The 16,013-nt window shown below is 36.0% G+C and overlaps 1 protein-coding gene across 3 annotated transcripts in view; it reads left to right on the forward strand.

The window, feature by feature from the left end:
• Positions 1-16,013, forward strand: part of LOC135688810 (uncharacterized) — a 60,635-nt gene that overhangs the window by 20,670 nt on the left and 23,952 nt on the right. The window lies entirely within an intron of this gene.

Consider the following 16,013-nt stretch of genomic DNA (forward strand, 5'->3'; position numbering starts at 1 on the left):
CAGAAAATCTTACTGTTTCTAACAAATTTTCTAACTTACTGTTTCCAGCTATTTCTTACTAGTTGTATTTATTTAATATAATTTTCTATCATCTTCTTAGCATCTTTCTTAATCGTTAACATCTTTTTAGAAGTTTTCTGTTGAAGCTGCCATTATCATGTCAATTTTTCCGGTTGCAGTTGCCTGATTGGCAATGAACGGTGCCTGGCCTGATCGGGACAATAGGCAATGAACGGTGCCTGGCCTGATCGGGACAATAGGCAATTAACGGTGCCTGGCCTGATCGGGACAATAGGCAATGAACGGTGCCTGGCTCGTAAACTCAATTTTTAGTCCTTTCAATTATCCAAATAAAACAACTTCATTAGATATTCATATTTATAATGCTTCATATATTTAATTCCTTCAATTAACGGATGTTTTTTAAATAAACTGAATTGAATTTAATTTAATTGAAAACAGGCTTTCTGCTTTTAGAAAACTTGCAGCGTTTTACTATAATGCTAGTTCATTATAATTCTTACCAACACTCACTAACATTTTATTTCGGTAAATTTTCGAAAATCCTTTTCTGAAATCTCAATAATCTGCTCAATTGCCATTAATACAGTGTACTGAAAAACTTTGACAACGGTCAGGCAAAGTCTGCTTTGATTGTTTTTGGGCACAGATTGTTGAAGTTCTAATTCAAGGACCGAGATACCAGGGGGGCCCGGGGGGGTTTTGATCCCCCGAAAAACTTAAGTAGCATAACTAAAATACCTTAATTTTGTAAAATATGGCTGTTGCTTCACTTCTTTATCACAGCTAGTCGCCCCCCCCCCCCCAACAAAAATTTGTATCTCGGTCTTTGTTCTAATTCATTGACAAGTGGAAGACGGAACACGTTCTTGATGACAATCGGGATCTCCACCAATTTATGTTTAGGCATGGTTTGATATTCTTGTCGGAAAAGGGTGATGCCAGTTATGATATCAAGATGAAAATACTTTGTGCAATCCAAAATTTCATACGCACCTTCCGCCCTAAACTCTTCAGTGCATAATGAATCAGACAATGACCAAAATGTAAAAGGAAATTCAAATCCAGGTGCAGGTCGAAAATAACTTGAGTGGATAAGATAGTTCCTTCTTCTGGATCCTTGTTTTGACTGATCAAAGGCGACTTCTTCCTCTTCATTCTAAACTTATTCTTCCCCGTTATTTCCTAGAATTGCTTTACAAACGAGTCTTTGCCTGTCGAATTCCTGCTTTGTTCCTGGCCGGCTTCGGTTTGATTTCTTGAGAACCGGAATCATAGGAAACATAAGACACGAGAACAACCGCAGTAGTTTATAAGAAACCAGGTTTAATTGAAGGAGAAGCGAATTTCCTCCAAAACTAATAGCTGTTTGTTATTTTTCTACTCAATTACATGCCTAATAATGAAAATTGACTTGGGTTTTGTGGTGGACAATCAAGTCAACAGAAATATGCCTTGTTATTGTTGCTTTCTTTACTTTATATTTTCTCTGTTATTATCATGTTCCACTAGATTCAACTACTCAATTGGAATCCTCAATCAAAACACGAACGGTTATTTTAATTCAAACAGCTGAAACTCCACCTTGTCTCTCTCTCTGCTGCCTTTAATTATTCATGCCCCTTCTTTTCCATGGGTCTTTCCATCTCGGTAAATCTTCGACAAAGCTATTGTTCCCATTCTTTCCCTGCAAATGTCGCCAGGGCTGTTGTTAGATAATTACACAGGATTTTTTCTATACTGGGTATTTTGATGTTGCGATCTTTCCAAGTGCTAGTCTGGGCTCTCTCAAATATCGATGAAATCGGAGCTTTAGCAGAATTCTTCAGATTATATTATAAACAAACTAACTGTTTAATTGTGAGTATAAACAAAATGCTTTAAAATATTTTTATAAATGTACCTAGTTAAATCGAAACTAGCTTAAGTCAATTTCCTGACAACGTGTGTTGTTCGGGATGACTGGTAACAGTAGCAAAGACATCATGACGTCACCCTCGAGGAATTTGGTTTTTCCATATTGATTTATTTCGACAGGGTAAATACATTCAGTAAATTTAAGTAACTGCTTTACAATGTGCCCTGCTTAAAAACATACGTAGCCAAATTACAATTAGCTTTAAAATCTAGTATATAAGAAGAAAAAAAGTAAATAAAAATCTAACCAAAAGTAAATCATCAAAGTGACCAAAGGTAATCATATGATTTGCAGGAATAAACTCAATTTTTAGGAACACTAAAATATTTGTATTTGATACACAGAAATGTGCACAAGATCGAGCCTTCTGCAACTTTGTATTTTTATGCAATGTTTGGAACTCGCGACCATATTACACTCACTTTTTCATAAGATACTGGCTATACGAAACGAGTACTGGACAGTCAGAAAAAATTAAGAAACTTCAGTACTCGAAGCAAAAAAATTGAGCAACTATTAATCGTGATAAAACTGAGAACAACGAAATTTTGTAAAATCCAAGAACATAATAGCCCTGTTGGCCTAGAATTTAAGACATAAGGGATAAAAATATACTTACCACATCAGAAGGGAAGGGAATCTCTTGACGTGTTAAAAAAAGGTCACGAACATTTCATAACATTATTCATGACATCATAATTAAGAAACTCTTAAGAAACAATGAGTATTGAAATTTCCAGAACACTAAGAAACTGAAGTACTCAACTGAAGAATAGTAATTTTCGAATTCCTTTCAATCAAATAACTTTAAATAACCGAGAATAACACGTTTATTTAGTGGCTTATTTCAATTACTTGTAAGAGTCTTTCATAACAGTAGTACTAGTCAGTTTAGCAGTTTGCGAATAAGCGTGTGCATGGAAAACATGTAAATAGATCGATTAAGATAAAACGGATAAAGTACATAGAGTGCGAAAAATATCGTCAAACCTAACAAAAGATCACTAAGGCTATCAATTCTAGCTAAATCATAAGCTGCTCTATATCAAGTAGAATGACAAATCACCACTACAGTACAGCTACTCTAGAGTCCTTAGGGGAGGGATGGAGAGGATTCTTATCCGCAAACAAATTGATGACGTATGACCTTAAAACTTCAGTAGAGACTATTTACACTAAGGCCCCGTTCACACTGCTCCGTATTCATATGAAAACGGATTAAAAAGTATCCGTTTGTGCCTTGCGTTCAAACTGCTCCACCTTCAAAAGTTCAACCTCAAAGAGCTGTTTGAAAAGTTCATTAGCAGTGGCAAGTGCTGTAAACCAGTTCGTGGCGTTTTCCTTTTTATCCAGAGCGGAGCAATGTGAACGCTTCATCGTTTTCATAACGTTTTCAAATGTATCCGGATCAGTGTGAACAGGTAAAACGGATCGATGTGAAAACGGATAAAAATTAATATGGAGCAATGTGAACATAGCCTGACACAACTTCACGTGCAAAAACAACTTGAAATAACTATCACGAAACAACTTTGTTATACCCTTCTAAAAAATCTCTACGTTTTTTCTTTCTTCTAGGACTAAATTAAGATATTATTCAAAAATGCCTGTAGGCAAAAATATGTTTAATTAACTTTAGGTCACAATTATCAAACTGTCTCTTACTTTAATCGATTTTGGTGAGCAGAGTGTATGCTTATAAATGCGTTAGGCGATAATAAACCATGCTGGAAACCTTATCATATAGATAAGAAAGGTTCCCGTCTTGAGGAGATGACCTTTGATCAACCGGATGCCACTGATAAACTAAATATTTCTGGTTTGTCGTTATCTCATCTTTGTTAAAAGTTTTCAAGGCTCCATCTTTTGTATTCTTTACGCAATGGAGCAGCCTTGCTTCAGGTGTTTCATTTATTTATTTCTTCTAATGCAGATTCAGTTCTTCTCGTATTGAATTACATTGTGTTATATTGTGCAGTTTTGTATTTTTTTGCATTGTATTCTGTTCAATTTTACACTAATTTCTAGTCCTGCATTGTATTGTTTGTTATTGTAATGAGTTCTTTTAGGCTCGATTGCATTGCATTGTATTGTGTAGCGCTGTATTGTATTGTGTTCTATTGTGTTTGATGCATTCTACAGGATTATATTTTACTGCAATGTTTGTCATTGTATTGCATTTTGTTGTATTGTATTGCATGATATTGTACTGAATTGCGTTGGATTGTGTTGGATTATATTGTATTGTGTGTTTCTTTTATTTTATTGTATGGTATTGTATTATATTTTTTGTATTGTGTTTTATTGTACTGTATCGTATTGTATTGTATGGTGTTGCATCGTATCGTATCCTATCGTATCGCATCGTATCGTATCGTATCGTATCGTATCGTATCGTATCGTATTGTATTGCATCGTATTGTATTGTTTTGGTTTGTATTGTATTTATCTATTCATATTTTCTCGCTTTATTCTTAGAAGACAGGCTCATTTAACTACATATTTCTATGCTATATTCGCAACCTACTTTCCTTTAGTCAAATATTGCTTAGCATCGTAATAACTTCCATTCAATTCATTCTAAAAGAAAGGGCAAAGTCTGACTCTATTTAGAACGGGTTTTCCTGTACATTTTGATAAAGATATTGAGCAACGCCCGGTCTGGTACCATCTTTTCGGTCTCCTTGTGACTTGAAATCCCAACAGAGTTCCTTTGTTTCCGAGTTTAATTTAGATATTTTGTGTTTTAATCTGAATATTTTCTCTGTAGGTATTTTGAATATCGTCAGCTGCAGGCCTTTTCACATTACGAGCAGCGATATTTAAAGCATCAACAACTTCAAGCTAATTGCGTTTCAGCCTGCAGTTTAAACCGTCTTTTAGACTAATTACTTTGAGTAAGGATGTGCTTCAAAGGCTCCGCTCTAGATTGCTACTAGCACTCGCATCTGTTCCTCAGCAGGATGTAGTTTGTTCGTGGCTCTTTTGCGAAAAAGAGCAGGCCATGAACCGAAAAGAAAGTTTTGTCTTATAAGTATTTGCAAATGTATCCTATGAGAACCTGGATGGCTATGTAAGATGGATCCGTTTTGATAGAAACAACGATTCTGTTGCTTTTTAACCTCTGCTTAGATGACTTGTCATCACTCATTTCTTCACCCACAGGATTTCACGCTCTTGTCAATCCTTTTGATCAGCTCCTAATTCTCACTCTTTTCCATTATCTCTTTGTTTGAAAAACTGATCACCTTGAATTCTTGAATCAGCCCCCCTTTAAATAAGAGGTCTCTAAAATAGGCCAAAATGTCATAAGTCACCCCCCCCCCCCAAAGAGTGTCCAATCCTCAAATGTGAAACGGCTTTTGTTTATGATAATGATGGTGGAGATTCTATCAACCCTGTTTAAAGTTCTATTTTTGTTTACAATTGTCTTTTTGATCTACCGAAATTTATATCATTGCTTATCTTCATTTTTGACGAGATTGATTGAAGCAGCTCATCCTTATCTTCACCCATTGCTCCAAGTATTTTTTCAATATCAAGTTTTCTTGTTGTCTTTTCTATCGCAATTCAACGTCGTTGCTCATAATCCTGTTTGACGAGATTGAATGAAGCAGCTCATCTTTATCTTCATCCATTGCTCCAAGTATTTTTTGAATATCAAGTTTTCTTGTTGTCTTTTCTATTGTAGTTCAGTGTCTTTACTCATAATCCTGCTTGATGAGATTGAATGAAGCAGCTCATTTTTATCTTCACCCATTTGCTCCAAGTATTTTTTCAATATCAAGTTTTCTTGTTGTCTTTTCTATCGCAATTCAAGGTCGTTGCTCATAATCCTGTTTGACGAGATTGAATGAAGCAGCTCATCTTTGTTATTTGCTTGCAGTATTATTGCAATATCAAGTTTTCTTGTTGTCTTTTTTATCGTAGTTCAGGGTGGTTGCTCATAATCTTCTTTGACGAGATTGAATGAAGCAGCTCATCTTCATTATTTGCTCGCAGTATTTTTGCAATATCAAGTTTTCTTGTTGTCTTTTCTATCGCAATTCAAGGTCGTTGCTCATAATCTTCTTTGACGAGATTGAATGAAGCAGCTCATCTTCATTATTTGCTCGCAGTATTTTGCAATATCAAGTTTTCTTCTTGTCTTTTCTATCGTAGTTCAGGGTTGTTGCTCATAATCTTCTTTGACGAGTTTGAATGAAGCAGCTCATTTTTGTTATTTGCTTGCAGTATTTTTTCAATATCAAGTTTTCTAGTTGTCTTTTCTATCGTAGTTCAGAGTGGTTGCTCATAATCTTCTTTGACGAGTTTGAATTAAGCAGCTCATCTTTGTTATTTGTTTGCAGCATTTTTGCAATATCAAGTTTTCTTGTTGTCTTTTCTATCGTAGTTCAGGGTGGTTGCTCATAATCTTCTTTGACGAGATTGAATGAAGCAGCTCATCTTCATTATTTGCTCGCAGTATTTTTGCAATATCAAATTTTCTAGTTGTCTTTTCTATCGTAGTTCAGGGTGGTTGCTTATAATCCTCTTTGACGAGTTTCAATGAAGCAGATCATCTTCATTATTTGCTGTCAGTATTTTTGCAATATCAAGTCTTCCTTTTGTCTTTTCTATCGTAGTTCAGGGTGGTTGCTCATAATCTTCTTTGACGAGATTGAATGAAGCAGCTCATCTTTATTATTTGTTCGCAGTATTTTTGCAATATCAAGTCTTCTTGTTGTCTTTTCTATCGTAGTTCAGGGTGGTTGCTCATAATCTTCTTTGACGAGGTTGAATGAAGCAGCTCATCTTCATTATTTGCTGTCAGTATTTTTGCAATATCAAGTCTTCCTTTTGTCTTTTCTATCGTAGTTCAGGGTGGTTGCTCATAATCTTCTTTGACGAGTTTCAATGAAGCAGCTCATCTTCATTATTTGCTGTCAGTTTTTTTGCAATATCAAGTCTTCCTTTTGTCTTTTCTATCGTAGTTCAGGGTGGTTGCTCATTATCTTCTTTGACGAGATTGAATGAAGCAGCTCATCTTCATTATTTGCTCGCAGTATTTTGCAATATCAAGTTTTCTTCTTGTCTTTTCTATCGTAGTTCAGGGTTGTTGCTCATAATCTTCTTTGACGAGTTTGAATGAAGCAGCTCATTTTTGTTATTTGCTTGCAGTATTTTCTCAATATCAAGTTTTCTAGTTGTCTTTTCTATCGTAGTTCAGGGTGGTTGCTCATAATCTTCTTTGACGAGTTTGAATTAAGCAGCTCATCTTTGTTATTTGTTTGCAGTATTTTTGCAATATCAAGTTTTCTTGTTGTCTTTTCTATCGTAGTTCAGGGTGGTTGCTCATAATCTTCTTTGACGAGATTGAATGAAGCAGCTCATCTTCATTATTTGCTCGCAGTATTTTTGCAATATCAAATTTTCTAGTTGTCTTTTCTATCGTAGTTCAGGGTGGTTGCTCATAATCTTCTTTGACGAGATTGAATGAAGCAGCTCATCTTCATTATTTGCTCGCAGTATTTTTGCAATATCAAGTCTTCCTTTTGTCTTTTCTATCGTAGTTCATGGTGGATGCTAATAATCTTCTTTGACGAGGTTGAATGAAGCAGCTCATCTTCATTATTTGCTGTCAGTATTTTTGCAATATCAAGTCTTCCTTTTGTCTTTTCTATCGTAGTTCAGGGTGGTTGCTCATAATCTTCTTTGACGAGATTGAATGAAGCAGCTCATCTTCATTATTTGTTTGCAGTATTTTTGCAATATCAAGTTTTCTTGTTGTCTTTCTATCGTAGTTCAGGGTGGTTGCTCATAATCTTTTTTGACGAGATTGAATGAAGCAGCTCATCTTCATTATTTGCTCGCAGTATTTTGCAATATCAAGTTTTCTTCTTGTCTTTTCTATCGTAGTTCAGGGTTGTTGCTCATAATCTTCTTTGACGAGTTTGAATGAAGCAGCTCATTTTTGTTATTTGCTTGCAGTATTTTCTCAATATGAAGTTTTCTAGTTGTCTTTTCTATCGTAGTTCAGGGTGGTTGCTCATAATCTTCTTTGACGAGTTTGAATTAAGCAGCTCATCTTTGTTATTTGTTTGCAGTATTTTTGCAATATCAAGTTTTCTTGTTGTCTTTTCTATCGTAGTTCAGGGTGGTTGCTCATAATCTTCTTTGACGAGATTGAATGAAGCAGCTCATCTTCATTATTTGCTCGCAGTATTTTTGCAATATCAAATTTTCTAGTTGTCTTTTCTATCGTAGTTCAGGGTGGTTGCTCATAATCCTCTTTGACGAGTTTCAATGAAGCAGCTCATCTTCATTATTTGCTCGCAGTATTTTTGCAATATCAAATTTTCTAGTTGTCTTTTCTATCGTAGTTCAGGGTGGTTGCTCATAATCTTCTTTGACGAGGTTGAATGAAGCAGCTCATCTACATTATTTGCTGTCAGTATTTTTGCAATATCAAGTCTTCCTTTTGTCTTTTCTATCGTAGTTCAGGGTGGTTGCTCATAATCTTCTTTGACGAGATTGAATGAAGCAGCTCATCTTCATTATTTGTTTGCAGTATTTTTGCAATATCAAGTTTTCTTGTTGTCTTTCTATCGTAGTTCAGGGTGGTTGCTCATAATCTTCTTTGACGAGATTGAATGAAGCAGCTCATCTTCATTATTTGCTCGCAGTATTTTTGCAATGTCAAATTTTCTAGTTGTCTTTTCTATCGTAGTTCAGGGTGGTTGCTTATAACCCTCTTTGACGAGTTTCAATGAAGCAGATCATCTTCATTATTTGCTGTCAGTATTTTTGCAATATCAAGTTTTCCTTTTGTCTTTTCTATCGTAGTTCAGGGTGGTTGCTCATAATCTTCTTTGACGAGATTGAATGAAGCAGCTCATCTTTATTATTTGCTCGCAGTATTTTTGCAATATCAAGTCTTCCTTTTGTCTTTTCTATCGTAGTTCATGGTGGATGCTAATAATCTTCTTTGACGAGGTTGAATGAAGCAGCTCATCTTTGTTATTTGCTGTCAGTATTTTTGCAATATCAAGTTTTCTAGTTGTCTTTTCTATCGTAGTTCAGGGTGGTTGCTCATAATCTTCTTTGACGAGATTGAATGAAGCAGCTCATCTTCATTATTTGCTCGCAGTATTTTTGCAATATCAAAGTTTCTAGTTGTCTTTTCTATCGTAGTTCAGGGTGGTTGCTCATAATCCTCTTTGACGAGTTTCAATGAAGCAGCTCATCTTCATTATTTGCTCGCAGTATTTTTTCAATATCAAGTTTTCTAGTTGTCTTTTCTATCGTAGTTCAGGGTGGTTCCTCATAATCTTCTTTGACGAGTTTGAATTAAGCAGCTCATCTTTGTTATTTGTTTGGAGTATTTTTGCAATATCAAGTTTTCTTGTTGTCTTTTCTATCGTAGTTCAGGGTGGTTGCTCATAATCTTCTTTGACGAGATTGAATGAAGCAGCTCATCTTCATTATTTGCTCGCAGTATTTTTGCAATATCAAAGTTTCTAGTTGTCTTTTCTATCGTAGTTCAGGGTGGTTGCTCATAATCCTCTTTGACGAGTTTCAATGAAGCAGCTCATCTTCATTATTTGCTCGCAGTATTTTTGCAATATCAAATTTTCTAGTTGTCTGTTCTATCGTAGTTCAGGGTGGTTGCTCATAATCTTCTTTGACGAGATTGAATGAAGCAGCTCATCTTCATTATTTGCTCGCAGTATTTTTGCAATATCAAGTCTTCCTTTTGTCTTTTCTATCGTAGTTCATGGTGGATGCTAATAATCTTCTTTGACGAGGTTGAATGAAGCAGCTCATCTTTGTTATTTGCTGTCAGTATTTTTGCAATATCAAGTTTTCTAGTTGTCTTTTCTATCGTAGTTCAGGGTGGTTGCTCATAATCTTCTTTGACGAGATTGAATGAAGCAGCTCATCTTAATTATTTGCTGTCAGTATTTTTGCAATATCAAGTCTTCCTTTTGTCTTTTCTATCGTAGTTCAGGGTGGTTGCTCATAATCTTCTTTGACGAGATTGAATGAAGCAGCTCATCTTCATTATTTGTTTGCAGTATTTTTGCAATATCAAGTCTTCTTGTTGTCTTTTCTATCGTAGTTCAGGGTGGTTGCTCATAATCTTCTTTGACGAGATTGAATGAAGCAGCTCATCTTCATTATTTGTTTGCAGTATTTTTGCAATATCAAGTTTTCTTGTTGTCTTTTCTATCGTAGTTCAGGGTGGTTGCTCATAATCTTCTTTGACTAGATTGAATGAAGCAGCTCATCTTCATTATTTGTTTGCAGTATTTTTGCAATATCAAGTCTTCCTTTTGTCTTTTCTTTCGTAGTTCATGGTGGATGCTCATAATCTTCTTTGACGAGGTTGAATGAAGCAGCTCATCTTTGTTATTTGCTGTCAGTATTTTTGCAATATCAAGTTTTCTAGTTGTCTTTTCTATCGTAGTTCAGGGTGGTTGCTCATAATCTTCTTTGACGAGATTGAATGAAGCAGCTCATCTTAATTATTTGCTGTCAGTATTTTTGCAATATCAAGTCTTCCTTTTGTCTTTTCTATCGTAGTTCAGGGTGGTTGCTCATAATCTTCTTTGACGAGATTGAATGAAGCAGCTCATCTTCATTATTTGTTTGCAGTATTTTTGCAATATCAAGTCTTCTTGTTGTCTTTTCTATCGTAGTTCAGGGTGGTTGCTCATAATCTTCTTTGACGAGATTGAATGAAGCAGCTCATCTTCATTATTTGTTTGCAGTATTTTTGCAATATCAAGTTTTCTTGTTGTCTTTCTATCGTAGTTCAGGGTGGTTGCTCATAATCTTCTTTGACTAGATTGAATGAAGCAGCTCATCTTCATTATTTGCTCGCAGTATTTTTGCAATATCAAGTCTTCCTTTTGTCTTTTCTTTCGTAGTTCATGGTGGATGCTCATAATCTTCTTTGACGAGGTTGAATGAAGCAGCTCATCTTCATTATTTGCTGTCAGTATTTTTGCAATATCAAGTCTTCCTTTTGTCTTTTCTATCGTAGTTCAGGGTGGTTGCTCATAATCTTCTTTGACGAGATTGAATGAAGCAGCTCATCTTCATTATTTGTTTGCAGTATTTTTGCAATATCAAGTTTTCTTGTTGTCTTTCTATCGTAGTTCAGGGTGGTTGCTCATAATCTTCTTTGACGAGATTCAATGAAGCAGCTCATCTTCATTATTTGCTCGCAGTATTTTTGCAATATCAAGTTTTCTAGTTGTCTTTTCTATCGTAGTTCAGGGTGGTTGCTCATAATCTTCTTTGACGAGTTTCAATGAAGCAGCTCATCTTCATTATTTGCTGTCAGTATTTTTGCAATATCAAGTCTTCCTTTTGTCTTTTCTATCGTAGTTCAGGGTGGTTGCTCATAATCTTCTTTGACGAGGTTGAATGAAGCAGCTCATCTTCATTATTTGCTCGCAGTATTTTTGCAATATCAAATTTTCTAGTTGTCTTTTCTATCGTAGTTAAGGGTGGTTGCTCATAATCTTCTTTGACGAGTTTCAATGAAGCAGCTCATCTTCATTATTTGCTGTCAGTATTTTTGCAATATCAAGTCTTCCTTTTGTCTTTTCTATCGTAGTTCACGGTGGTTGCTCATAATCTTCTTTGACGAGGTTGAATGAAGCAGCTCATCTTCATTATTTGCTCGCAGTATTTTTGCAATATCAAATTTTCTAGTTGTCTTTTCTATCGTAGTTCAGGGTTGTTGCTCATAATCTTCTTTGACGAGATTGAATGAGGCAGTTCATCTTCACCCTTTGCTTGCAGTATTTTTGCATCGTTTTGCTTCATCTTTGTTTTCTTTCTCTTATTCAATTGTCTGGCTCGATCTCCTTCTTCTTTATCATTTTGTTTTTAGTACTCATTTCTCTAACATTTCTTTATCTTGTCTTGTTAAGTGTCGAATGCGTTCCATGTACTTCATTAAGTGATTCTGCACCCCTTCGCCAACCTCGCTCTATAAAATTCCACATGGTATTATCCTTGTCCCATCAAGATTATTTTATATTTTTTCATCGTGTCCCGCCTCCCCTAATGTTACAGTGTCCCTCAACTCTAGAGTAATCCAGATACTTGAGAATGAAAGGCGGCGACTCGACTCGTTTCGTGCGTGAGGTTAGCGATTCACTCTTATTAACACAAAAGACCTATGCGACTTGTACACATACGATAATGAGGTTGAACTAATACGAGGTTATTGTTAAGTTAAGCCTACCTTTTCTTCCTTTTACCGTCCACCCTTTTCTGGGAAATTGAACTAAATTTAAATTTACCCATGTCAGTTGCTCATCTGAGTTATCTCCCTTCTTTTTTATTGCATCTTTGCTTTCCCAGAAAGCTTAGTAAACAACTGTATTTTTTCATCTTCTTTATTAATTGCCATTATTTTAGCAAAGTTATTGTCATTTATGTAGAATTCTTGCTGATGGTGGCTGGCGCTGATGATCGATTTAAAAACGCATTCCCAGGCAGCTGGTTTTTGACTAAGATAAAATCTAACACTCTTTTCTTCTTTGAATTCTTAAAGTTTTAAGAAATTTGTTTCGACTTTAATTTTCACTCTTTGATGGTTCTTTGTGGAATATGATTTTTCTTTGAATGGCAATTATTGTTATTTTTGGTATCCCCTGGAAGTATTTCGTCTTGCCTTCCAAATTTAAACGATAACATGGGCAGAGCTGCTACCCATATTGCCCTTCACAAGACAAAACATTTAATTTGGCGTTTCATGTTTCGGTTACGTTTTGAAAAGTCTTTCTCTGCAACAACAGACGTTACGTCAATTTTGTCTAGAGCGGTGAAACACAAATGAAAATCGATCTCATATCTTGATTCAAGCCGACACAACAGGAGGAGCATTAAAGTAACTTTTGTCAGCTTCTGCCCATCCTTCAACCCACAATCCTATTTCTTGAAGTATGTATTTTAGGTAAGACAAATAACTTCCCCACTACTTCGATCTTTTTGTTGGCGCGCACATGGACTACACGTACGCATGCGTATTATGAAATTGCTTTGGTCGCTGAAAACAAATTTGGCTTGCTTTCGATAGCCGGTTGTGATCCTTGGTTCCGCGCAAAAAGGGAGATTCGCCGCGCGTGCGAGCGAACAAAAGACTATGAAGTATGGTGGGGTCAATCGAAGTGTGTCAGTATGACATGGATCAAAGATTTAGCTTTTGAAATGTTTGCATTTGAATTTACTGTTGTTGGGTAGGTGTCAAGGACATGGAATGTAACAGGAATTAGTCAAGCTTGTCAGTAATGCTTGTTACATTGGACTAATCGTTTGCTTCATGAATCAAAACTATTGCGGATAAAATTTCGATGTCAAAAAGCTATTACCTTTATGTTATTTCTTCATATAATTCGCATCACATACACCAAGGCTGTAAAATTTTCACTTGGTAAGACTACACTTGGTAAACTTTCAAGTTTTTACTCTGGTATTATTCATTGAAGTTTTTTATTTCTGTTGAAATCGTGATCCAATGGCGTAGCTAGGGGAGGGGGTTGTAGGGTATGTGACAACCCCCTACCCCCAATTCTTCATGTTTGGTCGGTAAACCGTCAGTTGGTTCACAAAATCCTTAGTTGATCAGGGCGGGCGAAACTTGTTTGAATGTGGACGGGCCAAAATATCAAAGTCATGAAGAGTTTAGGGAAAGCCGCCATCGTGGTTGGCGGCAAGAAAATTTTTAAAAATATATCCCCTCACGGATGGCCAGAAACTATATCTAAGAGCCTGTTTATATGCGCAAAGTTATCCCACCTCTCGGCATATGGGCTTGCAAGTGGGATAAAATCACCGCATATTTACATGCAAATTTCATCCCACCTTCCAGCATTTTGCTTCTTTTTTATCCCACCTCCCAGCTGTCCTTCAGGCATTGGAATGGGAATGGGAACGAGGCCAAAACAATTCTTTTGAAATGAAAGTTGGCGCCAATTTTCATTACTACAACCATCGTCAATTTGCCGAAGAAACTGTCCACGCTCTTTTTTAATTCCGCGCTTCTAAAATGAACATGACGAAGCTCATGCTTTCTTATTTGATATTTCAACTGAATGCTTTACTTACAGCTGTTTTACAGCTGAACGGCTTACAAAGCTTTGTATAGGAAGGTTGGATCTCACTTCCCAGCCCATAGAATAATTCTGCTCATATAAACAGGCCCTAAAATGGATTTTGACTATTCGAAAATTACGAAGAAATATGTCCAATAGTTTCATATATCTTAATGTCGACATGATGCAAAGTTAAAGAATAAACTTTTTAACGCAGTTCAAAATAAGATGAAGGGAAAATGAATGAACATGAAAAACAATAAAAACATTGACGAGTTACACTGTTTGCAGCTGCCCTCCCCAACAAGTTTTGTTGGAAGGTTTCCTAGCATAAAAATTGAGTATAAAATAACGGGCTCTGAGTGTTAAAAATAACGACAGCAGAAATTAGAAAACTCTTTAGAAAGGTCGAGTTTGGAAGCTCTTGAAAACCTTACGAAACTGGAGTGCTTAACGTGAAAGTGTTTTTCTCATAAAAATAGTGTATTCATGATTGGGTCAATTCATTTCCTTCAGACTTCCAACTATATAATTCCATTGCTCCGCTGCTCAGATTTTGGTTCATTACAAGACTGGCCAAAAATGGGAAGTGTTGCATTTTGTAGAGGACGTAATTTCATAAACAGAATCAGCACCAATCATTTGTATCTTTCGAGTTATTTTCCATTGCCATAAGCCAAAAACACGATTGACTCTCATGCCACCAGCTGCTAAATTGAAATACCCTGTTTGGTAAATATTGCTTCTTTTTTATCCTAAAATTGCTAAAATTGCTTCTTTTTTATCCCACCTCCCAGCTGTCCTTCAGGCATTGGAATGGGAATGGGAACGAGGCCAAAACAATTCTTTTGAAATGAAAGTTGGCGCCAATTTTCATTACTACAACCATCGTCAATTTGCCGAAGAAACTGTCCACGCTCTTTTTTAATTCCGCGCTTCTAAAATGAACATGACGAAGCTCATGCTTTCTTATTTGATATTTCAACTGAATGCTTTACTTACAGCTGTTTTACAGCTGAACGGCTTACAAAGCTTTGTATAGGAAGGTTGGATCTCACTTCCCAGCCCATAGAATAATTCTGCTCATATAAACAGGCCCTAAAATGGATTTTGACTATTCGAAAATTACGAAGAAATATGTCCAATAGTTTCATATATCTTAATGTCGACATGATGCAAAGTTAAAGAATAAACTTTTTAACGCAGTTCAAAATAAGATGAAGGGAAAATGAATGAACATGAAAAACAATAAAAACATTGACGAGTTACACTGTTTGCAGCTGCCCTCCCCAACAAGTTTTGTTGGAAGGTTTCCTAGCATAAAAATTGAGTATAAAATAACGGGCTCTGAGTGTTAAAAATAACGACAGCAGAAATTAGAAAACTCTTTAGAAAGGTCGAGTTTGGAAGCTCTTGAAAACCTTACGAAACTGGAGTGCTTAACGTGAAAGTGTTTTTCTCATAAAAATAGTGTATTCATGATTGGGTCAATTCATTTCCTTCAGACTTCCAACTATATAATTCCATTGCTCCGCTGCTCAGATTTTGGTTCATTACAAGACTGGCCAAAAATGGGAAGTGTTGCATTTTGTAGAGGACGTAATTTCATAAACAGAATCAGCACCAATCATTTGTATCTTTCGAGTTATTTTCCATTGCCATAAGCCAAAAACACGATTGACTCTCATGCCACCAGCTGCTAAATTGAAATACCCTGTTTGGTAAATCATAGAAATTCACACATCCGCTCTCAATTTCGCGGTTGGAATCTTACCAAAGCGTTTCAGTTCACCTGCACGATTGCTGCGAGTCCTGGGCTTGAATGACGTCAGTCTATTGTTGCCATTCGTAACCATTCAGCGACCACTTATTATCATCTCTCCTAATCCTGCATCTTTTGTACCAAGATTTATCTTACTTGTGCGTCAGTTCCGTGCTGGCGTCATTGCCAAAATCACGAGTAGTTTATATGCACATAA

Source organism: Rhopilema esculentum, chromosome 9, assembly GCF_057945365.1.
Source record: "Rhopilema esculentum isolate cy_ngs chromosome 9, ASM5794536v1, whole genome shotgun sequence".
Taxonomy (NCBI): domain Eukaryota; kingdom Metazoa; phylum Cnidaria; class Scyphozoa; order Rhizostomeae; family Rhizostomatidae; genus Rhopilema; species Rhopilema esculentum.